The sequence below is a fragment of the Mus pahari genome, chromosome 7, assembly GCF_900095145.1.
Source record: "Mus pahari chromosome 7, PAHARI_EIJ_v1.1, whole genome shotgun sequence".
Taxonomy (NCBI): Eukaryota; Metazoa; Chordata; class Mammalia; order Rodentia; family Muridae; genus Mus; species Mus pahari.
Window position 1 is genome coordinate 25,543,262 of NC_034596.1, and position 10,590 is coordinate 25,553,851.

At 40.8% G+C, this 10,590-nt stretch overlaps 1 pseudogene; it reads right to left on the minus strand.

The window, feature by feature from the left end:
- Positions 1-9,046: 9,046 nt before the first annotated feature.
- Positions 9,047-9,783, minus strand: LOC110324890 (annotated as a pseudogene).
- Between the last annotated feature and the right edge of the window lie 807 nt (positions 9,784-10,590).

The window sequence follows — 10,590 nt, forward strand, 5'->3', positions numbered from 1 at the left end:
CAAATCAGAACATTTCAATGTTTACAAAAATTGTGTTTGTGAATTAACATAAAATATCGTTATATTGGTGCTCTTATCTTAATGGAGGTTATTGTAGTTTGATAAATATATAAATTAAGGGGCTAGAGAAAACCTGGTGGCAAGCTGCCTGTCTATCTTGCACAGGGGCCTTTGGTTCAATTTCTAGCATTGTAAAGTAAGAATAGATGTTTGAAAACTTTCAGGGTGAGTGACAAGTTCAAACTAAAGTCAGGGGTGGAACTAAGCGTACAGCAAGTAAGAGTTCAATGCAGCCAAAAGAGAGGAATGATAGTCTCTGTCACATCCATAGTCTCAATTTGGGGAGGAGGTGTTGAGATGCTCTCGTTGTGTAGACATATCTGGTTTGTACACCAGGTAGGCTGCTTGGCTTCAGAGTTGCACTTAGCTTCCTGCCTTAGCCTCCTGAGTGCCGAGATTGTCAACGCATGCCACAGCATTAGCACACTAAGAATCTGTCTGGGACATCACAGACAGATAGTAAGTAGGTCAGCCCCTCATCATTGAAACAAGTGAAAAGGGTATTGAGTTCAGATACAATAGGAGGAGAAGCCAAACAGTATATGAGGTTTAGCAAGCAGTCACAAAGCTTCGGGGGTTATATAGACAGAGGTCCACAATACGCTGATTTGAAAGACAGTGCCCATTTTGGCTTGTGGGTATGAAAGTGGCCAGGTGCACTGTGCCAGAGAATGGCCTGATAGCAATGATTTTTGTCTTGAGATCTGAGGAGACTCCCAGTGCAAGTCTTTTGTATCACGGAGGCGTCCCTCCCTCACACGATGCTTGCGGGTTTCTACAGATAGATTCTCCATTCACCGCAGCCGACCTCTCATTTTACCATCACCTCTTCCAGTTCTCCACTTTGAAGCCCTCCCACTGTCAAAATCAGAACATCTCAGTGTTTACAATAATGTATTGAGTTTTATTCATCTCTAGGTAATATAGCCCGGGAGGGAATCTTTGTGCCACTTAAGTGTTATCTGGCTATCCCAGGTAAAGAAAGGATGCATAGAGGCTTGTTGTCTGGAGAACCTGAAAGTGATCCCGTAGCTTTGACATGGAAGGCAGCTGTCTGCAGGATACCGTTCACAGGAAGATCTTTAACCGTTTGTAAAAGGACACATAGATCCTTTTGGCGGGACACCATGCTATGTACCAGTCAAAGACACAATGCCCCACTGTCAGAGTCCATGGTGTAAAGTCATGCGCAAGAGCAGGACAATTGGGAAAATGACTGTAATAGTCCTGGCAAAGGTGCAGCTGTGTCCCCATGTGCAGTTGTAAAGAGGAGCTGAAAAACTAAGAAACAAACTCACTTTCCCAATACATTTTTGTGTTGTTTGGAATGTCTCTCCATCTGGAAAACTGGGGTGGGGCTTCAGTTCTAAATAGCTTGGTGTTTGAGTTGTGAACTTATCAGCAACAATATCTGAAGTCAGCCAGGATGCTACAGTCACTGTATACACAGGGCACTTCTTGACTGTCATGGAACTTGTCCCAGTGCTTTAGCAGATATTTGATAAAGGTCCCCATAGTACAACACCAGCAAGGTCTCAAGTTGAAAGGATTAAAAGCAAAATTCATTGCAATCCTGTCCAAAAAGAGGAAAAGACTCCCCAAATCTTGAGTGATTAGATGAACACAATTTCTAAATATGAGTAAACATCTATTTATTTTTCTCACTTTATGATAGAATGCTGTGTTTTTTATTTATTTTCATTATGTACTGTTGATACTTCCTGTCTTCTTTGTATGGTGCTTAAGAACATTTTATGACTTTTATTTATGTAGTGTGCGTGTGTGTGTGTGTGTGTGTGTGTGTGTGCGTGTGTGTGTGTGTATGTGTGTGTGTGCGCGCGTGTGTGTGCGTATGTGTGTGTGCGTGAGTGTGTGCGTGTGTGTGCGCGTGTGTGTCCGTGTGTGCGCGCGCGCGTGTGTGTGCACGTGTGTGTGCACGTGCGCGCGCATTGTGTGTGTGTGTGTGTGCGTGTGTGAGCATGCGTGTGTGTGTGTGTGTGTGTATGTGCGTGTGTGCGTGCGCACGCGTTTTGTGTGTGTGTGTGTGCGCGCACGTGTGTGTGCGTGCGTGTGTGTGTGTGTGTGTGCATGTGTGTGTGTGTGTGTGTGTGCGCGCGCGCGCCCGTGTGTGTGTGTGTGTGTGGTCATGGGTCCATGTGCTCTTGTGGAAGGTGGAATGCACATGTTATGGTATGCCTCTGGAGATCATAGACCAAGACACGACCTCCACGGAGAGTAAACCAGAGCTCTCTGCTTAAGAAAAGAAAAAAGCAGAGGAGAATGGGACTTGTCTCTCTGAGGGAAGTGCTCACTGGCCTGGTGAGCCATTTCACATTAACACATAAGCATAGTGGTACTGGAGGAGTGGAGACATGGCATTATACATGACATGTTACTCTGTTGAGGATGTTAGTGAAGTGGCTCTGGAGCCAGAGTTTTAGGTACTTGTGAACCAACTGCCTGATGTGGGTGCTTGAAACAGAGCTGGAAGAACAACAAGTGCTCTTAACAGCTGAGTCATCTCCCGAGCCACCTAGTCAGTTTTCAATGGTTTCTTTTATAGAGTAGACATTCTTGATTTTTATAAGAATTTACTTAAACTCTACATTAAAAGACTATGTGTGGGTGCACATGTTTGCACATATCTATGCAAATGCCCATGATATCCAGAGGAAGGAGTCAAGCAATTACTGGTGATTGTGAGCTGCCTGACCTGAGAGCTGGGAAGAGAACTTCACTCTTCTAGAAAGCAGCCAGTGCTCTTAAGCACTTAGACACCGACTCTCCAAGCCTCACTTGCCTTTTGTGAATCATACTTTAGGTACTATATGTATCTATTATTATCTAAACTGGCTCTAATTTAATTCATAAAATTAGATATATGTTCAAATAATGTTATTTATTCTTTGCTTTCATCTACATATGTTCAGGTTTTGGGTTTTACGCACAGTTCCCTGACCTGCCTAGAGTTAATTTGTATGTGGAGGTGAGGTGCTGAGTGATCCTTTACACAGGGAGACCAGGGGGATAAGTCTTATATGTGAAAATATTCTATTAGCTAAGAATCACATTATTTATTAGAAAACAATTATATTTTTTGAACTTCATAGTTTTGAATATTAAAGGCAGTCCACTTTCTCCTTCTAACATATTAATATCTGACCTGAATTGTGTCTTCTTGGGGGAACAGCTGGAGACTATTACATGTGTGGCCCTCTTCTGTTGATTAATGTGCTTACTCATTCTTAGTATCATTGGCTGATTGTCAAGGCTTATCATACAGATTTGATAACTCTGGTTCCTTCTAACTTCCTGTGTTATTCCAGGTCCATTGTGGAATGAACACTCATCCTTCTGGCATGAAATCAAATGTAGGTTGTAGGTTCTTGTGATCATTTTCAAGCCAATCATGCCATTTATGAAAAATGACAGTTTTGAATTTTGTACTTTCTCTGTCTTCCCAATATTCATGCCTTTCATTTATTTATTTGGTTCACTTAGCTAGCTAAGACCACTAAGACAGTGTTTCATAGACAGGGTCAGTAGGCATACTTCATTATTCCCAATCTTTGAAGAAAAGAATTCTATCACTATAGATTTTGATTATCTATCTGTCTATCTATCTATCTATCTATCTATCTATCTATCTATCTATCTATCTATCCGTCCACCTCTCAATCCATCTGTCTGTCTATTTTCTGTTGATTTATTGCCTAAATATCTCTGTATCTGTCACCCATCATCTACATATATATGTATATATGTGCATATGTATATTTGTTTAGCTAGATAGATACAGATGATTAGATATAGATATAATGTATGCATTCATGCATCTACTTACTTATCCTCTATCTACCTACCACCTATCTGTACACCATCCATTTTCACCTACCTATCTACTCTCTCTTTTGTTTTTCTACTTAGGAAGACCTATAATGGTATAAACAATACATCATAGTTTATTAACAAATATAAATATATTCTAGTGCATTTAAATCATTGATGAATTGTTTTATAAAAATACTTTGGATTCATTCAGAAATGATTAAAAGATAAGATGAATGCTGTTCCATATAACACGTTAATTCCATTAAGCTTTACTAGGTAGGAAACATGGACAGGGATTTAGAACTGCAGTGTGCAGTCTCAGGAAGGCAGGAGCTTTCAGCTAAGTGGATGAATTGCAGGCAAGGCTCTGCCACTTCTCGTCAGAGATTGGTGACTCAGTGTCAGGGGGCACGGGTTTCTATGATCTGACCGCAGGATGACCTCCTTTTATGGAGGACAAGGTATTAAGCAAGGTCGTTCTCTCTGGAACCATAAAGGAATGTGTAGGGAAGATTGAGTTTTGCTTTGTTCCGAGCAGAGCCCCTGCGCTTTCGCTAGCTATCCCTGAGCTTGTGTCCAGGCAGCAGTTGCTCTGTGCCCAGTGCTGGTGTTTCTTGCAGCTTCTTTTGTGCTGAGTTTCAAGAGCTTGCCCTGTGATATTATAAGCTTGTTTAGTATATCATTCGCCCTGTTTACATTCAAGCAGATAAACACAAGTTTGTCAGCCCAGGGATTCTCGGTCTTGCTCCAGTCTCAGTGTTTCCTTGCTTCCTGGAATAAGCACTCCCATTAGAATGTTTATATGATGGCTGTCATAAAGCCTACTTTCTAGAACGTGTATATTCAGTCATAGCAAGATTGCATTTCAGATGCAGGTTCACAAAGTCTTTAGATGAAGGTTTAGATTTTTCCATTTCTTCTTAGCTCCAGACTCAGGAATTAAAGATATTTACACATGTCTATAAAGAGGTTATGAAGTTGTCACAAGTGTGTGCTATTTTCTTTATTTATAGAATCCAATTAGGCAAGTAATAAAATTCCCATTTTTTTCAAACAAGGAAGCCAGGCTTATTGAGGAAAATAGCTTGTATCATGTCATTCAACTCATAAGTAACAAAAATCTTATTTAGATGTTAAGTACATCGTATTCTAAAAATTTATGCTTGTTTTCCAAAGGTCTTTCTAAGGGTATGGAATAGAACATTCTTCCAAACTTTACCTTTTTCATGACCACCAAAATTGATGGTTGTCACATCCTTTCTTCCTCCTTCCTTTCTTCCTTCCTTCCTTCCTTCCTTTCTTTCTTTCTTTCTTTCTTTCTTTCTTTCTTTCTTTCTTTCTTTCTTTCCTTCTTTCTTTCTTTCTTTCTCTCTCTCTCTCTTTCTTTTTTAAATATCTTGTTGTTTACTTACTGACCATGCAACTCTGAGGAACAACAAAACAGGAAAGACAGAGACACTGAAGAAGCATTAGTGAGTCTACCCTTAGTACTGTTAGCCCTTGCCTTATAATGCTGTCACCTTTCTGACACTCTCTAATGTCCTCGGTGGCCCTCAGATATGATGTTCTGAGTTACAGAGTCTCTGTCCCCCTCTCACATCCCACAGTCAGGTACAGAACTCTCCATGTTTATCTTCATAAGAGGTCTGTCTCCTAAAGCAGAGACCTGGGACTACTCTGCCCCTTTAACCAGGTTGTTATTAATGTAAACCCTGTTAGTAAGCTTAAAGGATCAATATAAGAGTTTCATATTAATGAAGCCAAAGCTGAAACCAATGTTGAGAAATCCAAAAAGCACTGGTATTCACGTAGTGGCCACTGTTCCTCCTACTGCAGTAAAGCCAGTTAGTTCTAGACCAGCTTGTGGTTCAAACCATGGTAATGATGCCATGGAAAAACAGTTCTACCGACACCTGGTGCTCAGCCTTCACCAGGCTAAATAGCTCAGTTAATTACCAGATCAAAATGGGCTAGATTTCCTTTGTAAAGCAGCTCAGTAGTTTAACTGGGTTGTGGGAAAGGACTCTCTATGACATTAAATGACTTTCCTAAAAGCCAATTTCTCCACCAACTGCTCGTATTAGAATCAATTTCAGGACTCGTTCACAATGAGTGGTTTATTAGCTTCCCAAATGCGTTTACTACATGCCAGATGTCCACTCATGCACACCAGTCTGCTGTTGTCTCTCACTGACCCATTTGTGGATGCTATGGCCCTGGATCTATCACCGAGGAGACACGTCACAGAACAGACTGGAGTTGACATGCTGGTTCCCGAGGAGAGAGGAGTCATCCACCAGGTGTGGGCAAAAGCATGGGGCTCAAGGCTAAGGTCACCCTGAGGACAGATATAAATCATTCTGAGATGGATTCAGAAGTATATTGTTTCCTTAAACTGCTCAGTGCTGCTCAAGCATTTAAACCTTCTTTGATTTGATGAGAAATTATTAGCAATGGATAGAGAAGGGCCCATACCCTTGACAGACTCGTGGAGTTCTTCTATGACTGGCTTGAACTCAATTTTTGTGAGTAGATCCTATTAATTCATGGTATTGTACAGAAAAGATCTGTAAGTCTTGGTGCTTTCACTTACAGGGTGAAGTATCAGTTTACCTTGTCAGTAGGTAAGTCTGAACCAAATGTGAGTTCATTGTAAGGTGATTTTGACTTCACATATGGCAGAGTTGGGAAAAAAAAAAAAACAGCAACCAAATATTTAAAAAGAAAGACTATTTATGCAACCTAGAGAGTCAGCAATAGATTCCACGTATTTTCATTAAAAAAATATAACAAATTTCTAGTTCTCTCCTTCAAATTGCTGTAAGCAAATGACAATGTGTTTCGTTTTTAAGCAGGTTCTTTCAAATATTTGAACTGATGGTGTAAAATCCTCTACATAACTTCTAAGTAACACACAGTAGCATAAACAGTACTGGAACAGGTCAAAATAATTATGGTTGACAATTATTTACTATAGGGCATTGGAATATATTGAAAATACAATGAAAACAATATTTGTTGGATGCAATTTGTCAGGGAAATGACTAAATCTTTTATCTGTGGACTCCTAATGTATTGTGTCTAAGTTCAAAGCCATGAATATTGGGAAGTCATTCATTTTATGGAAATTGATAATAAAATGTGAGTTAGACATCCACAAATAAGCATCACACACTGCTGAGTGGGACCCACAAACGCATATCAGACAACAAGTCCCAGGGCTTTCCCAGTGCCAGAGAGAGACTTGTTTGGGATTTCTTAGGAACTGCTAAAAGGCAGTAGTTAAATAATTTTCTGACATAGAATAAAACTGAGCTACATGGTGAGTTACCAAGAACAAGAACCTTTAAAAGAGCTCTTGATTACTTCTTATACACAAATGCATGTGAACACAGATCCTTTGCCCAAACTTGCTACTAGTGCTGAGGAAAGACTCAAAAGATGTTTTACACTTGAGTGTGCTGATGGAGTTGTACGGGTGTTTCCCCACTGGGTTCAGTAAGAAATTAGCCCCACTCTAGAGTATTAGATGAGTGAGTGTTCTCCAGCTAAGGTGACCTGTTTTCTGGCCATCTGCTTGTTTACATGAAGAATCATTTCTCATTTGAGTTGGATCACATACTTACGAAGGTCAACAAGGTCCTTGCCCTGCCTGCTGTGTGTAACCTGAAAACCATGACAACAGATAGTGTGATTCAGTTCATGTTTGAACTATATGCCAAAGGAGGACAGATGCCACTAACTGAGCAGAGACAACAACTCCATCCTCTTCTCCTCTGTTCTGCTCCGGGCCTCAGCAGGACAGACCATGTCACCAAGGCTCTGGGGAAGTGCTCAGTGTACTACTAACTCTAAGATGAATCGGATCCCCCAAGTGTCTTCACCACCTGCATTCTTAGAAATGAAGTACTGCAGCTCTGAATTTTCAGTATAATATTCATATCTAGGTCTCAGCAAAGCAGTATATGTCTACATATTGTGAGCCCTGCAGTTACAAAGTCTACATATGGAATAACATCTCTAGGAATGCATAGATTTTGTAGAATATGTGTTGATTTAATAAACAGTACATGAAATTACAGGATTTATTATAAATACTTTTGTAGTCATTGCTGTCTGTTGCTGAGATAAAACATCATCTCAAAAAAAAAAAAAAAAAAAAAAAAAAAAAAAANAAAAAAAAAAAAAAAAAAAAAAAAAAAAAAAAAAAAAAAAAAAAAAAAAAAAAAAAAAAAAAAAAACCCTTAGAGTTCATTTGGGCTTATGGTTCCAGAGGTCTAGAGTCCACAATGGCAGAGGTCTAGAGTCCACAATGGCAGGGAAGGCATAGCATGACTGAAGGAGCAGGAAGCTGGCTAATCACATTGTGTCATCCATACACAAGAAACAGAGAAAGAGAACAGGAAGTAGGGCAAGACTAAAAGCCATCAAGCACTACCTCCAGTGACATTCTTCCCTCAGCAAGGAGCAACCTCATAAAGGTACCATAACATCCTCAAAGAATGCTACCAACTGGAGACCAAGACTTCAAATTTATAAACATATGGGGACATTTCATATTAATACCACATACCTGTAGTATTAGTGCCTCAGAAGAAGCACTAAGTGCCAAGAAAACCTGGGGATGCACTATCCTGTCCACACCTCCACTGCAAAGACCACATCTAGCTCATCCCTTCAATTACCACATGTGTGCTGAGGGCCTCCTAAAGTGCTCACCAGTGTGACTAAGGATTCCAGGCATAACTCCCCTTTATTAAAAGTGGTCATTGCTATAGATCCAGCCATCCTTGGCTCTCTGATTTTAGAGGCTTAGATATCTTTGCTATTTTCTCTCTTCCTAGCAGCAGATCTTGAGCCCATCAGTGTTACTTTACTGGGCACTGCTCTTGCTCTGTGGCCTAAGTCACCTCTCTGGGTTATGACTAATCTTCCAGATCTCTCATTCTATCTCAGTCTTTGTCCATCTTCACAGTTTGGCTTTTTTATTGTACTTCACTCCTTTACTATACTGATCTGGAAAGGGATTTAGTTGTTAATGCCCAATCGAGTTCTAAACCCACATGGTTGGGTCAAAAAGCAGGAGCAGGATGCAGACAGTGAAAGAGAGGAGGCAGGGAGCGTCCTCTTGGGATAGGAGTCTGCCTCCTCGCCTTTACTTCTTCACCTTACCCTGTGTAGCCACAGCTTCCATGGCTTTACTCAAGGTCTGCTCATCTTCCAGAAACTGCATGGAATGGACGGATTTCAAGTCTTGTCCAATTCATAGATGATAGTAATACCCATTTGCAGGTTCAGCTCCAAAATGGCCTCCAGACACTTGATGATGCCCCAAGGTTTTCCCCTTGATTGCAGTGGCAGCAATCAAGACCCCTTTCCCCACCTTGATTTGGAGGATAATTTCTTCATTCCCGAAGGGCAGTGCTCTGGGAATCGCATCCTTCAGGCTATCACAGGAGAGGAGCTGGTCCTCAGTAATGTCTATGTACCTGCAATCCTTGCTGATGTTGCTTTAGAAGCGATGATCAGGCTCCATTGGAGGCAATGGGACATTGTAAGATCATCTCCATGCTAAGAATGTGCCTTACCATGCTTAGCATGTTTCTGCTTTATTGAAACCAGTTAGAACCCCATTGTGTCACTCATTGAGGCACCACATCCTGACCACTGGCAGCCACTTCTAGTCAAGGGCTTCCAGGACTGTCTAGAGGGTCCGGATTGCTCTCATCTGCATGGAGGTGAAGCAGATATCAAATTCACAGCTAGCATCTTGCAGTGTCTGGCCGCTGTACTCCCCGTGCTCAGGTTGGCATTGTGTCAGCCACTGAAGTGGTTTTCTTGGTTCCAGGTGCTCTTCCCATACTAGGTGAGCATCAGCTTGTAGGCATCCATGGCAACCAGAGTATTTCTCAAGCAATCTCCAGAACAGACTCGCTAATATAGTCACATCATTTCATATCTTACTCAAACCCATTTTGTATGTGGAAATTACTTAACTTTGTCCACTGCTTTGGTGGATTGGTTAATATAGAGATTAATATTTGTATTGCTTTCTATCACGGGAACTAATATGTTAATGCAGAATAAGACATATCTCTTCCTCAGACTGAGCTCATGATAGAGTTTGTCTCACCTACTGGTCGGTCTCCTTGGAGCTGTCCACGATGACTTCACTTACAAAATTTCCTCACCATACTTAATTGCTTCAAACTGAGCTCTTGCAATGTTTGAGATTTGAACATCCTTCAAAGCAGAGTAGTTTTTGGACTTTAAGCTGTATTAATACCAAAACATTGTAGAGCTTAAAAACAGTTGGAGTGCTGAGTTTAAAATACTAATTTGTCTAACACTTATCTTACTTTCCCAATGTATTACATTTGATGAAAGGAGAAATGGTGGTAAATAACATGCAACTTTGTTGTTAAATAAATTTTAGTTTAGTCTGGCACGAAATTCATTTCCACAATGAGTTTATAGCATTTTTCAGTTCTGGCCACAGAGTCAAGTCAAGAGTTGTAAGACATTCCAATATCTTGTCTTCCTGTCAAGATTTCAGCTGGGGTGTCTGAGATGTGACTCTTGAAGCTGTATGTGAAGACCTTTCTGGGATTCTGAAGTGCAGCCATGTTGAGAATGAATGGGTCCCTGAGAAATGATGATGGTGATGGTGATGGCTTTGCCCGCTTTCACTGGTCCCAG